We start from the raw sequence: 15,812 nt of genomic DNA, 5'->3' as shown, positions 1-15,812 counted from the left end.
CACTCCTCCAACACACTACAAGTGGTGGAGTTTCCGAAATGCTCGTGCCGAGCGCCCTGGCTATCACAGCCTTCCCTCGGTCAGACTCAGATAGATTGCGCGTCCTCCAAGAACAGCACGCTCCGCACCGGGTAGCCGAGCGGTCTGGGGCGTCTTGTCACGGTTCGAGCGGCTTCCCCCCGTCGGAGGTTCGAGTCCTCCCTCGGGCAAGGGTGTGTGTGTGTGTGTGTGTGTGTGTGTGTGTTGTCCTTAATGTGAGTTAGTGTGCAAGCTCAGGAACCGATGACCTCAGCATAAGACCTTGCCACAAATTTCCAATTTTACAGCATGCTCACTGATACTACATGCACCGTGCGTGTTTGAGTAGCAGACATTTCTCGCCAGGTGACGTGCCCACCGGTACTGGACGGTAGCTCAGTGCTAGAGCGTTGCCTGGACGGGTTTATATCGATAGTAGGTTGGTGGTCATAATGTTTTGACTGATCAGTTATGCTATGGAGCTAAATAAAGCACAGTGTTCGGACAATCAATTCTTTTATACAACTAATGATGCCCTCTAGTACTTTAAAGACTTTAAGCTCCAGCGCAGTACTGGAAGACGAGTTCCTCAAACAGGCAGTACACCGTATCCAACCGGTTTATAGTATCTCGTCCATAAAGAAAACTGCATGCAGTCTGAAATTAAAAGGAGAAGGACCCTTGCAAAAACACCACAGGTTTCCAATGAGAAAAAAAAACAGAACTTATTGTCTTGTAATAAATTAGGCGGTCGGAGCTTCGAGTCCTGCCTCGGGCATGGATGTGTGTGCTGTCCTTAGGTTAGTTAGGTTTACGTAGTTTAAGTTCTAGGGGACAGATGACCTCAGATGTTAAGTCCCATATTTCTCAGAGCCAGTTTTTGTACACTCCTGGAAATGGAAAAAAGAACACATTGACACCGGTGTGTCAGACCCACCATACTTGCTCCGGACACTGCGAGAGGGCTGTACAAGCAATGATCACACGCACGGCACAGCGGACACACCAGGAACCGCGGTGTTGGCCGTCGAATTGCGCTAGCTGCGCAGCATTTGTGCACCACCGCCGTCAGTGTCAGCCAGTTTGCCGTGGCATACGGAGCTCCATCGCAGTCTTTAACACTGGTAACATGCCGCGACAGCGTGGACGTGAACCGTATGTGCAGTTGACGGACTTTGAGCGAGGGCGTATAGTGGACATGCGGGAGGCCGGGTGGACGTACCGCCGAATTGCTCAACACGTGGGGCGTGAGGTCTCCACAGTACATCGATGTTGTCGCCAGTGGTCGGCGGAAGGTGCACGTGCCCGTCGACCTGGGACCGGACCGCAGCGACGCACGGATGCACGCCAAGACCGTAGGATCCTACGCAGTGCCGTAGGGGACCACACCGCCACTTCCCAGCAAATTAGGGACACTGTTGCTCCTGGGGTATCAGCGAGGACCATTCGCAACCGTCTCCATGAAGCTGGGCTACGGTCCCGCACACCGTTAGGCCGTCTTCCGCTCACGCCCCAACATCGTGCAGCCCGCCTCCAGTGGTGTCGCGACAGGCGTGAATGGAGGGACGAATGGAGACGTGTCGTCTTCAGCGATGAGAGTCGCTTCTGCCTTGGTGCCAATGATGGTCGTATGCGTGTTTGGCGCCGTGCAGGTGTGCGCCACAATCAGGACTGCATACGACCGAGGCACACGGGGCCAACACCCGGCATCATGGTGTGGGGAGCGATCTCCTACACTGGCCGTACACCACTGGTGATCGTCGAGGGGACACTGAATAGTGCACGGTACATCCAAACCGTCATCGAACCCATCGTTCTACCATTCCTAGACCGGCAAGGGAACTTGCTGTTCCAACAGGACAATGCACGTCCGCATGTATCCCGTGCCACCCAACGTGCTCTAGAAGATGTAAGTCAACTACCCTGCCCAGCAAGATCTCCGGATCTGTCCCCCATTGAGCATGTTTGGGACTGGATGAAGCGTCGTCTCACGCGGTCTGCACGTCCAGCACGAACGCTGGTCCAACTGAGGCGCCAGGTGGAAATGGCATGGCAAGCCGTTCCACAGGACTACATCCAGCATCTCTACGATCGTCTCCATGGGAGAATAGCAGCCTGCATTGCTGCGAAAGGTGGATATACACTGTACTAGTGCCGACATTGTGCATGCTATGTTGCCTGTGTCTATGTGCCTGTGGTTCTGTCAGTGTGATCATGTGATGTATCTGACCCCAGGAATGTGTCAATAAAGTTTCCCCTTCCTGGGACAATGAATTCACGGTGTTCTTATTTCAATTTCCAGGAGTGTATAAAACAAGGCCTAGTTTTCGTTGTTATTAAACACTAACTCCATGTAGTTGCTGTCTCTACACTGGGTGGGAGGCCTCTGTCAACGTAGAAAATGCTCGCTCATTGAGTCGCTCTCTTTCTCACAAAAGCCAGAATACAACTTCCTTGCTCACTGAAAATCATCACTCCCGTCTTCATGCAAGTAACACTTTTAAGACGTCCACTCCTCCACCGAGGGCCCATGACTCCGGTCCCACTGTCGAAAGGGCTCGCGATCGATACATAGATTTTGGTAGCAAATGGAACTTGTAAAAGTGTCCTGAAAAATCCGACAATGGAACGAGTATTAAAGAAGAAATATTTCAGGTTAGGTAAAGATTAACACCTGTTACGCGCATTAACGAGCTCATGTGCTGTAGCAAGTGCGAAAAACCCGACAATGGAACGAGTATTAAAGAAGAAATATTTCAGGTCAGGCAAAGATTAACACATGTTACGCGCATTAACGAGCTCATGTGCTGTAGCAAGTGCGCAGGGATATAAACACTATCACCTTATAGAATGAGTTAGAGGAGGACCCGAAACCCGTTGAAACACTCTGTGTTTCCGTGCTACAGCAGCTACTGCAGCCATCATGGGACGATGTACGGCAGTCAACCGTCTTAACTCTTCCCAGACACGATCGCCGCGTCGCCAGCGATCGTTCTAGTTCGCTCATTTCCATTCCGTCAAAGCACTGGCTTGTGAATTTGCTTCGCAGAAGTAAAAACTATACATTGAATTGGATAGCCACCCTATAGTTAGTAAAACCTGATTTAGAACTGACCGAAATTTTTAGATTTCGCTACCGACGAAATGAAACAAATACATCACCATCAAACGAAAAACTCAACTGCATACTTCGACATCCTGTCATCCTTACAACACAGTGGAAACAATGCATACCGTTTCGTTATGCATAAGTGACAATTGCTCGTTCATAATGTTATCGGAAAACTGTTACAAGGTGTAAAGTGTGTAAGTAGGCTGTTTAGGTTTTTATGTTGGTAACGTCACGTAGCGCTCTGTATGAAAATCACTGGCTGTGCTGTGTGCAGTCTGTGGCTGGTTGGCATTGTTGGAACATTCGCTATTGTAGTGTTGGGCAGTTGGATGTGAACAGCGCGTAGCCTTGCGCAGTTGGAGGTGAGCCGCCAGCAGTGGTGGATGTGGAGAGAGAGATGCCAGAGTTTTGAGAACGGACGATCTGGATGTGTGTCCGCCAGAAAAAGGAAATTTGTAAATATGGAGGTCATGAATTGATAGATATATATATATGTTGACTTTTGGTCGCTATTAAGGTAAATACATTGTTTGTGCTCTATCAAAACCTTTCATTTGCTAATTATGCCTATCAGTAGTTAGTGGCTTCAGTAGTTAGAATCTTATATTTAGCTGGCAGTATTGGCGCTCGCTGTATTGCAGTTGTTCGAGCAACGAAGATTTTTGTGAAGTAAGTGATTGATGAAAGGTATGGGTTATTGTTAGTCTCAGCCATTCTTTTGTAGGGATTATTGAAAGTCAGATTGCATTGCGCTAAAAATATTGTGTGTCAGTTTAATGATGATCAAAATAAGTAAAGAGAGAAATGTCTGAGTACGTTCAGTTTTGCTCAGCTGTTTGAAAATCAAATAACGTAAGAGGTTTATCAGCACAGTCATTTATAATTTTTCTAAGTGGAGGTTTCAAGTGCCTTATCACTTCATATTAAGTAGAACGAAAAACCAATCCAAAGTTGCAAATTTTACTTTTTTTATTCGCTCAGTGACTAATTTTGGGTCGAGAATAACTGTTGGTTGCACATTTTTGACATGGTCTTCACATCTTCGGAAATACGTCTTTTACTATTTTAGGATTATTTGAAAATGGTTTCGGCCGGAAACCAGCCACCTAGTGAATAAAAAAATAAAATTTGCAACTCTGAACTGGTTTTTTCGTTATACTAAATTAACAGACGTTGCTGATACACAGCTAGTCCAGCATGCTGGAAGTTTGTAAACTTCATGTAAAATTGTCCAGTTGTTCGGGATTCTACCGACAATGTGTTTTGCTCGACTGTATCCAGAGACACGACAGACGGAGTCATAATTATATCCTCGTACCTAAAACAAGGTAATACGTCCGGAGGAGAGTAAGACAGAAATCTACAGCGGTTGTTTCAAGTGAATGTGCTCAAGCTAGATAGATGAGCCAATGATGATCTGCAGCTAGATGACTGCGAAGCTGCTTGGACGCCGCTCCCCCTGAAAGCACTGTATTAACGACTGGTTAACCTCGTTTGGCCCACGTGCTGAGTTTTCCACGCTACGGATTCAGTGCTCACCAACACGTTCGCCACAGCGGCACTCGCTCAGCTTTACGACACGGCAACGAAACTCCTCTGTAAACGAGGTCACCCGGCTTGTCACTCGACTGGGCACGTTTAGAATCAGACGGAGGGTGTCAAAGCCTTTCTGAGTTTCTGCCTCGCTAACTGCAAAGCTGAATTTACAGAAGTTTCGTAGTTTTGACAGTAAACTTGAAACCATGTCTAGGAGCAGGTGTGAGCAAATTGTATCTTTTCAAAGTTAGTAAGAAAAAAGTCTTGTACCGTACAGTGAGTAAACTGACGACGTGGTTAAGACTTACACTAGAATATGTCGCACCATACCGATATACACTACTGGACATTAAAATTGCTACACCACGAATATGACGTGCTAAAGACGCGAAATTTAACCGACAGGAAGAAGATGTTGTGATATGCAAATGATTAGCTTTTCAGAGAATTCACACAAGGTTGGCGCCGGTGGCGACATCCACAATGTGGTGACATGAGGAAAATTTCCAACCAATTTCTCATACACAAACAGCAGTTGACCGCCGTTGCGTGGTGAAACGTTGTTGTGATGCCTCGTGTAAGGAGGAGAAATGCGTACCATCACGTTTCCGACTTTGATACAGGTCGGATTGTAGCCTGCCGCGATTGCGGTTTATCGTATCGCGACATTGCTGCTCGCGTTGGTCGAGATCCAATGACTGTTAGCAGAATATGAAATCGGTGGATTCAGGAGGGTAATACGGAACGCCGTGCTGGATCCCAACGGCCTCGTGTCACTAGCAGTCGATGACAGGCATCTTATCCGCATGGCTGTAACGGATCGTGCAGCCACGTCTCGATCCCTGAGTCAACAGATGGGCACGTTTGCAATACAACAACCATCTGCTCGAACAGTTCGACGACGTTTGGAGCAGTATGGACTAGCAGCTCGGAGACCATGGCTGCGGTTACCCTTGACACTGCATCACAGATACGAGCGCCTGCGATGGTGTACTCAACGACGACGAACCTGGGTGCACGAATGACAAAACGTCACTTTTTCGAATGAATCCAGGTTCTGTTTACAGCATCATGATGGTCGCATCCGTGTTTACCGTCATCGCGGTGAACGCACATTGGAGGCGTGTATTCGTCATCGCCATACTGGCGTATCATCCGGCGTGATGGTATAGGGTGCCATTGGTTACTTGCTTCGGTCACCTCTTGTTCGCATTGACGGCACTTTGAACAGTGGACGTTTCATTTCAGATGTGCTACGACCTGTGGCTCTACCCTTTATTCGATCTCTGCGAAACTCTACATTTCAGCAGGATAATGCACGACCGCATGTTGCAGGTCCTGTACAGGCCTTTCTGGATGCAGAAAATGTTCGACTGCTGTCCTGGCCAGCACATTCTCCAGATCTCTCACCAATTGAAAACGTCTGGTCAATGGTGGCCGAGCAACTGGCTCGTCCCAATACGCCAGTGACTACTCTTGAACTGTGGTATCGTGTTGAAGCTGCATGGTCAGCTGTACCTGTACACGCCATCCAAGCTCTGTTTGACTGAATGCCCAGGCGTATCAAGGCCGTTATTACGGCCAGAGGTGGTTGTTTTGGGTACTGAGTTCTCAGGATCTATGCACCCAAATTGCGTGAAAATGTAATCACATGTCAGTTCTAGTATAATATATTTGTGCAATGAATACCCGTTTATCATCTGCATTTCTTCTTGATGTAGCAATTTTAATGGCCAGTAGTGTATGTATTCAGTTACTACTCTTCCTTTGGAAACGGCTTATCTAATTTCCTTCCCCTTCTCTCCTCAGTTGGAATAAGTGCCTAATGATCCCACAGTAGAGAAGATGCTACGCCGTAACATTCCCTACTTCTTTCCTTCTGTCCCGCATTGAATTTACGACCAATAGCTTCAAATGATTTAATGTGCGGGAGATTCTATGAGGTGCGCGAAAAATAAATGAGCATCAAAATATTCTCGTTGGAAGGTCGTACACTCCAGAATCGGTATGCAGATCAGGCAAATCGCCGTAAGCATTGAGGCAATCACCTCACCGACTCACGAGATTAGATACCTTTCTATTAAAACACCGTGTCCTGCTGTATGTAGAGTCCAAAACTACCTGTAGAGTCCGTAACTGCCTCGTGCGACAGGAATCGTTGACCCATCAAGGCCTTTCCAAAGAACCTAAGGTGTGCTAACTGCGTGAGGAGAGATGAAGGTTAAAGGACTCGAGTGTCTCCTACGTGACCTGGTGTAACTTCTGCATTACATTTGCGATACAGAGACGTGAGTTATCACGAAGCAGCGGCACCTCTTGTCGTAGCAGCTTTCGTTGCGTGCAACAGCGCACGCAAGGAACGTGTTGCCTTCAACACTGAAGCGCATCGGGTGCTCAGGAAAACGGCCATGGATGAGGCTGAGCTCCCCGATCGACCGGCGTCATATGTCGAATCGCGACCTGTGGGGAACTTGGCGCGCCATTCCAGGGGCCCTATTCTGCATCGTTCATACCGATCGGTGTAGTAGGTTAGTCTCGGTAGTGACGTAATTTTCGATTCTTATCAAAATATCCTTTTCAGTAAGCTTCTAAGACCTGTTACAGAACGGTCCTCCCACCGATTTTAGGACAATTGTACCGAGACGTTTTGGATTTCGGTGTGGCCATGTCAATTGGTGAGCTGAGGTTTACGTACACCAATAGTTTGTTATTTTAAACATATTTAGCGGTTTTAGCTTTGGATTTAGTGATTGTGTTACTAAATAATCACCAGAGGACGCATCCAGTTGGAAAGTGAGTTCTTAATAGACTATTTTCCTTTGTTGGAAATATGGTTAGTTTAGGCTGTTACTGTGAATGATTACATCCAAAAAAACGTTTTCGGTCAATATTCTCTCAAAATACGTGTTATTTTTATGCAAATAAGAGTTTAAAGATCATTAAATATCAAGACATCGGCTCTGCTTACCTATATTACATGAGTATGAACTGACGTTACTAGTGAGTTTGTGTACTTTTCCCTACAAATGGTTTAGTTAGTAATTATTATTATTATTATTATTATTATTATTATTGTTATTATGGAAAGCAATTATGTGAAGCCTGATATTATAAGTCTTCCAAACTATCACGCATTTATGACTTACGCCGCACCGTTTGGCAACGACGTCAGCCTACGTTCCTCTACAGCATAATACAAGAATTGAGCGCTATGTTTCTGTTGTTTGTCGTGGCTAAGTGGTTAGCGCACGGGCATGTCATATATGCAACACGTTCTGAGACATTGTTATTCGTGTAAGTTAAAATTTTTCTGCGATATTCGTTATTACTTACATGTAAGTGCTCACTTCCTCAGTAATGATTTCGTGATTTCTGTGTGTTTAAAAAGCGAAACATGAAATTGCTGGAGATGATATTGCTGTGAGTGAAACAACCGACAGTGACCTGAATATTTTTTATTGTCAGAAATAATTCACCTTTTTTTCCGAATATGTAGAGATTTCCGATTTGCGGTTAGACTGGAATCTAAGAGCACAACTTAAATCAGTGGGAATGCAACTAGTAGCAGTCATCTTCATAATCTTGCTTGTCACAACTGTTTATTTACGATCGAATTCTCAACAACAGTAGACAGAGATGAAAGGTCTCTGCCGTAATATTTTTAGACTGTAGCACCGTATAGGAAACATTTTCATTCATGAGATGCATGTTATAAACTTCGACAAACTGCAGGAGCTCTCGAAAATGCGTTTTTTAAATTTTGTTTTTAAGACCCAAATCGTTGTCGTATCGTATAGGGAAGTGTGCTACTTAATTATTTGGATCTCTAGGGGCGAGTTATAACCACATTCTGTTTATCTTCTTATTCTTTGAAACTCTCAGAATGAATTTTTCGGGTGTTTTTATAGATGTATTAGTACAATGTGGTACTACACACTATTCCTAACTCATTTTCCGAAACGTAAATTCCAAAACACGATGTCAGTGTGAATGAGAATAAGATGACATAATGCGGCATTTACGAAACCAACAGAATACAGCCAAATACGCTATCGTTATTATGCATGCATGGAAACATGCGGTCAGGGAAACTGTAAAAATTTCTATGCATTTTAGCTGAGGATCATGGAAATGGATATACTGCGCCTGATACTGTTAAGCAGGAGGCAAGAGCGATGAAGGCGGGCACGTCAGCTGGATGGAATGCGGCTTCATCCGTTATGGTAACGTAAACGGAATTTTCTGTACTTGAGAGAATAGCTCGCCTGTGTCGTGTGCTAGCCGCTTTGTGTTCGTGGCGCTGTGCGCGCTGCAGTGCGCATGCACGGATCTGCGGCCGCTTCCTTTTGATTGGCTTGTGGGACGCGAACCGAAAACAGCCCTTCGATTCTCTACCCGAACGGTATCGCTACCGAAATGCATACTGAATAATGCAGGGGCCCTAATTCGTGTACTAGACCGTTCGGTGCTCTTGAGTACCGAAACGATCGGCACAATGGCGGAAAGATACAGAACAGGCACCCAGAATGGTGGTTTTCGACACACGTCCAGCCCATACACATTCTCCATTCGCCGATGGATATCTGCCGGTATTTGTCCTTCGGCAGCCAAGAATAGAATACCGGTACGTTAGTCCTGATGGACGCATTTGGTAACGATGTCTCCATATTCCATGTTCCGCAACTATCGCCGGCACGCCAGAAAGACACAAATGCCACATTAATCCCTTGCCTAATATTGGTGCTTATATCCTCATGTCACAGTCGCGCTAAATTGCCTATACACCACAGCAATGCCCTCAAACACGATCTTTTTGATCACATCTAACGAAATTGTCCCGAAAAACGTTTCAGGCGCCTTACGGCAGACAAGCCACGTTACATCATTCACCCCAGGTATGGGCAATAAAACTTGGGGTGCATGAAATATTTTTCAGGCCGGTTTTATTTTGATCACCCTATATTTGCGTATGATTTGATTCGAAGAACTGGTGCACTCATTGTCTACGTATCACCCCACAATGGCAGCCTTTAGGAATGGAGGCTATACTGCTCTGACAGGAAGAAGTTATTCTGGGAACTTTTCACTAGTTTTTTCTCTTCAGATTGGCGTTGTAGCAGCGATTCTGATACTTTTTTTTCAGTAGCGAAGCTGTTAAACCTACGTAAATGCGTCGCAGGATTGAAATTAAATGCGGTGATACGTGTATTTCCCTGCAGCATGTGTAAAAGTACAGCAGAAACTTGAAAAGAGGTAGAGCTTCTGCGAAACGTGCTCCGTGCCAGAGCTATGAACTCCGCGTAGTGATGAACGAAAACATAATCGCAATGGAAGAGCTTGTGATAGAAAACAGACCCATTACTGTAATCGAAATAGCTACTACACTGAAGACCCAAAGAAACTGGTACACCTGTCTAATATCGTGTAGGGCCGTAGCAAGCACAGAGGAGTGCCACAACACGACGTTTCATGCACTCGACTAATGTTCGTAGTAGTGCTGGAGGGAAATGACACCATGAATCCTGCAGGGCTGTCCATAAATTCATAAGGGTTGCAAGGGATCTTAGATGTGCTCAATAAAGTTCATGTTTGGGGAGTTTCGTGGTCAGCGGAAGTGTTTAAACTCAGTAGAGTGTTCCTGGAGCCACTCTGTAGCAATTCTGGACGCATTGTCCTTTGTCCTACTGGATTTGCCCAAATCCGCCGTAATGCACAATGGACATGAATGGATGCCGGTGATAGGCAAGATGATTACGTACGTTTCAGCTGTCACAGGCGTATCTAGACATATGATGGGTCCCACGTCACTCCAACTGCACACGCCCCATAGCATTTCAGAACTTCTACCAGCTTGAACACTCCCCTGCTGATATGCAGGGTCCATAGATTCATGAGTTTGTCTCCATAGCATTACACGTCCAACCGCACGATACAATTTGAAACGAGACTCGTCCGACCAGGCAACATGTTTCCAGTCATCAACAGTCCAATATCGATGATGACGGGCCCAGGCGAGGCGTAAAGCGTTGAGTCGTGCAGTCATCAAAGGTACACGAGTGGGCCTTCGGCTCCGAAAGCCCATATCGATGATGTTTCGTTGAATGGTTCGCACGCTGACACTTGTTGATGGCCCAGCATTGAAATCTGCTGCAATTTGGGAAGGGCTGTCCTTCTGTTACGCTGAACGAATCTTTTCAGTAACCGTTGGTCCCGTTCTTGCAGGATCTTTTTACGGCCGCAGCAATATCGGAGATTTGATGTTTTACCGGATTCCTGATATTCACGGTATAATCGTGAAATGGTCGTACGAGAAAATCCCCGCTTCATCGCTATCTCGGAGATGCTGTGTCCGATCGTTCTTGCTCCGACTATAACACCACGTTCAAACTCACTACAATCTTGATAACCTGCTATTGTAGCAGCAGTAACCAATCCAACAACCGTGCCAGACACTTGTCTCATATAAGCGATGCCGACCGAATACGCGTGTCTAGACCTGTTTCTTTGCGCTTCATTGTGTTTTGGATATCAGTGTTGGTTTAGCACACAATACTGTCCATGACGCTCTGGTATTCAGTAAAGTGCCCTCAAGATGGGTGCCACATCAGTCGACTGCTGAGAAAATATATCACCGCGCCGATGTTTGTTATAAATCGGTGTGTCATCTGCAGGTCGAAGATAATGGATTTATGGACAAAGTAGCCGCAAGATATGAAATCTGGGTGCACTGTCACCTGCTTGAATCGAAATGAACGAGCAAGTAACAGCATTATATCTTTTCACAAATCCACAAATATTCCGTACTCAATTATCACAAGGAAAATTCATGATTAATCTCTGTTGTAAAACAGAAGGGATAGTTTTGGAGCAGGCACGGGGTTATCAGTAACCAGTAATACACCAATCTGTTAGGAAATAAGTTTCCGGATGCAGTCAGGGGTAAACGAATTGGAATTCTAACTTCATGTGTTTTGTAGCAACACGACATTGCTCGTTCTCATTCTGAATGAATGTTTAAACGTACAAAATTACAACATATGAAATTTTAATTTCTTCAGCACCCCTCCTACACATCAGAGCTCGCCCCAAGTGACATTTTGTGTGTTCGAAGGGTTCTAAGAACAACTGGAAGGCAAGAATTTCAGAAGCTATTGAAAGATAAAAACTGCAGTGCACGAGTGGCTGCATTCATAATGAAAATAATTCTTCTCGTGACGTACCCACATGATTCAAAAACAGTGGAATGCAACGTTGCCCATCTTAAGAACTAGGATGGGAAATTATATATCTCTAATTTTTCTGTATTACCTCAAGTGCATAACAATAAATTATTAATACTGTCAAATGAAAAACTCCGTTAACATGTGCATTTTGTGTTCCCAGGCAGCCGGCCGGAGTGGCCGTGCGGTTCTAGGCGCTACAGTCTGGAACCGAGCGACCGCTACGATCGCAGGTTCGAATCCTGCCTCGGGCATGGATGTGTGTGATGTCCTTAGGTTAGTTAGGTTTAATTAGTTCTAAGTTCTAGGCGACTGATGACCTCAGAAGTTAAGTCGCATAGTGCTCAGAACCATTTGAACCATTTTTTTTGTTCCCAGGCAAAACTCACTGTAAGACATTTGCTCTCAAAGCTTCCAGTTAACATTTTTTTTTCTCTATCACTCTATCTAGAGGATTTGTTTTGCTTTTTATCCTTATTTGCAATGATTCAATATATATACTTCAAAATGTTAATTTTTCATTGTTTTTTTATCTCTGATTTCCGTATCATTTTGCGAACATCACTCTTTCAGGATTGTATGCATGTAGGTTTATAGTTACCAGCCTCACGGCCAGTTTAAGTAATTAATTGAACCAGTTAAGCAGGAACAAATTAATTACACTGTAAATTAAAGACTCACTGTTCATTTAAGACATTACATTTCTCGCTCGACGTGGGGCAAGTCTTAAAAGGATACAGAAAAGCTCTTGATTTCGATTACATTTATGTGTTTCATTTATCGAACATTATATTCTACCATATCAAACATATGGCCAACGGCCTTTCCGCAGTGGTAACACCTGTTCCCGTCAGATCACCGAAGTTAAGCGCTGTTGGGTTGGGCTAGCACTTGGATGGGTGACCATCCGGTCTGCCGAGCGCTGTTGGCAAGCGGGGTGCACTCAGCCCTTGCGAGGCAAACTGAGGAGCTACTTGATTGAGAAGTAGCGGCTCCAGTCTCGTAAACTGACATACGGCCGGGAGAGCGGTGTGCTGACCACATGCCCCTCCATATCCGCATCCAGTGACACATGTGGGCTGAGGATGACAAACGGCGGGCGGTAGGTGCCGTTGGGCCTTCATGGCCTGTTAGGGAAGATAGATATATAAAACATACCCAAATTAGGTGCTGGACTAGGTCTCAGAGATGACTACTGACATGCGCAGGGAAAAGTAGTTACAGCTAAGCAACCCAAACACACAGCTCAGACTTTTCGACTTAAAGCTCCAGCCGCCCTCTGATATTACTGTGTCATACTGTGCGTGGATGACAACTAATGTCATACTGTGATGCATAGCATTCGGGGAAAGGCGTATAGAAGCAAACTGGAATTAGTTTCTTGTGATGTGAGCTTAATTTCGTTTATAGACGTGGTTTCTGCGGTTTACCTGAGAATTGCATCAAGAAATCACACGAGCTGTGAAGAAAAAGTTTCCACGTTTCACACACCTACTAAGTATGTGATTCGTTCACAAAGGCGTGGTAACCTCCGTGGAGCACCCTGGTTTGACTGTTTCCCAGTCTCTAAGAAGCTGAAAATGGAATAGTGTACGAAGTTTCGAAACAATAAAGAAAGATTTGTAATAATTTTTTTCACTGTGGGTACACCTCCGCAGTCGTGGTAAACATTGAAATCCCAGCGTCACGGTACCGCACACGCTGCAAGAGGAGCCAAAATAAAGCGCACAGCCCACTGATAAAGTGGGGCATTGCACGGAAATTCATTTTCTACATTTCACGGGAAAAAAACTGCAACAATCCATGCGGAGTTGCTCGAAGTGTACGGCTATAATAAGTGATCCTGTGACAGAATTGTGAGGTGAAACATACGCTTCCGTAGTGGTGAAACAAGTCTGAATGACGAAGAACGGAGCGGTAGACCACTTCTCTCTAAACGGCTGGGGCTCCTGGTAGTCGGAGACCTGTGTATCACAATCAAAGCCATAACGAAACTAGCAGATCTCAGTCATGGGTTAGTTTTGATCTTGCACGATATTTTAACCTGTGTTTCGCGACTGCTCATCCCCATTCGGCGGTTTCTTTAGGGGCCTAATCGCTATGGACAACAATGACCCCGGGATAAAGGAGAAAAGCAAGCAGTGCATTCACTACGTTGGCAAAAGGCGGACCACAACCATTTTTTGGAGCCGCCGTGGTGTGGTGCTAGCGTTATATGTTCGCAAGGGCCAAACCGACACTGGTGCATAATACGAGGGACGTTTGAAAAGTCCGTGCAAAAACAAAAACTACTTACGTGTTTGGAGTAAACCTTTTTTTATTTTTTGACATAGTATCCTTTTGGACTTATGCACTTCGCCCAACGCTGTTCTAATTTGTTGATCCCTTCCGAATAATAGCAATTGTCCAAGTCCGCAAAATAGCTAATAGTTGTTGCAATCACCTCCTCGTCTGAATACAATCTTTGTCCCGCCAGCCATTTCTTCAAATTAGGGAACAAATAGTAGTCAGAGGGAGGTTTCCATTAATTTTGCGACCACAACTGCTGAGGTGTGTGTTGGTGCATTGTCATAATGGAAATGGACTTTTTTGCGGTCCAATCGCCGGCGTTTTCTTGCAACTCGGATTTGAAACGGTCCAATAACGATAAATAATACGCTCCTGCAACAGTTTTACCCTTTTCCAGATAGTCGATAGGGATTATCCCTTGCGAATCCCAAAATAGTCACCATAACCTTTCCGGCAGAAGGAATGGTCTTCGCTTTTTTTGGTGCAGATTTTCCCTTCGTAACCCATTGTTTAGATCGTTGTTTGGTCTCAGGAGTATTGTAATGTATCCATGTTTCATCCACAGCGACGAAACGACGCTTAAAGTTCTGCGGATTCTTCCTGAACAGCTGCAAACTATCCTTGCAACACTTCACACGATTCCGTTTTTGGTCAAGCGTGAACAATCGGGAACCCATCTTGCGAATAGCTTTCTCATATCCAAATGTTTATGCAAAATATTATGTGCCCGTTCATTCGAGATGCCCTCAGCACTAGCAATCTCATGCACCTTAACTCTTCTGTCATCCATCACCATATCATGGGTTTTATCAATGATTTCTGGAGTCGTAACCTTCACAGGGCGTCCAGAAAGTTCAGCATCACTTGTGCTCATATGGTTACTTCAAAAATTTTGAAACCACTTATAAACTGTTCTATTCGAAGGTTCAGAGTCACCGTAATGTTTATCAGGCTTCTCTGTAGTCCCCTGAGGCATCCTGATTTAGGTTTTCCGTGATTTCCCTAAATCGCTCGAGGCAAATGCCGGGATGGTTCCTTTGAAAGGGCACGGCCGACTTCCTTCCCCGTCCTTCCCTAATCCGATGAGACCGATGACCTCGCTGTTTGGTCTCTTCCCCCAAAACAACGCAACCCTCTTCTCTCGGTTGTAAGATCAGAACCTGTTGCTTGGCAAGCATTTCCAGGTGACATCTAGGTGGGTTTAGAGGTGGAACTTTTCCTGAACAATCAAAATGCCGGCTTATATAACCAACATCTAAGAAAAGTTATCATCATTGAGAGTAATGTATATTGGGGGTGAATGTGAACATTAGGTTTCATAAATATGCTAAGTGAATATGCAGAGATAACCTGACAGTTTCGTGAATATGCAAGGATGATTATACAGAGAAGGACTGACACTTAGTTTCTTGAATGTTCGAGAGTGAATATAAGGAGAAGGGCTAACACAAAATTTCATGGGAACGGTTTGATTGTTTTTTAGCTGATAATTAAGAAGCTAATACCTAATAATCGTACATCTGGAGACAGGTACTATTTTCCTGATCGCCGCAGGAGGAGTGACTCCCGAGCCTACACGAAAGTCACTAGCCGTGAGTAGTCACAGGACGAAATGCGAAGAAGATCGTCACCTTAGA

The 15,812-nt window shown here is 45.1% G+C and overlaps 1 long non-coding RNA gene and 1 pseudogene across 2 annotated transcripts in view; one reads left to right on the top strand and one right to left on the bottom strand.

Moving 5' to 3' along the window:
- LOC124615716 overlaps positions 1-15,812 on the bottom strand; it is a 477,536-nt gene that overhangs the window by 146,391 nt on the left and 315,333 nt on the right. The gene's annotated exons all lie outside the window — the stretch shown is intronic.
- LOC124617052 lies at positions 12,700-12,817 on the top strand (annotated as a pseudogene).

Source organism: Schistocerca americana, chromosome 5, assembly GCF_021461395.2.
Source record: "Schistocerca americana isolate TAMUIC-IGC-003095 chromosome 5, iqSchAmer2.1, whole genome shotgun sequence".
Lineage (NCBI taxonomy): Eukaryota > Metazoa > Arthropoda > Insecta > Orthoptera > Acrididae > Schistocerca > Schistocerca americana.
This window is presented reverse-complemented; position numbering and strand designations above follow the sequence as displayed.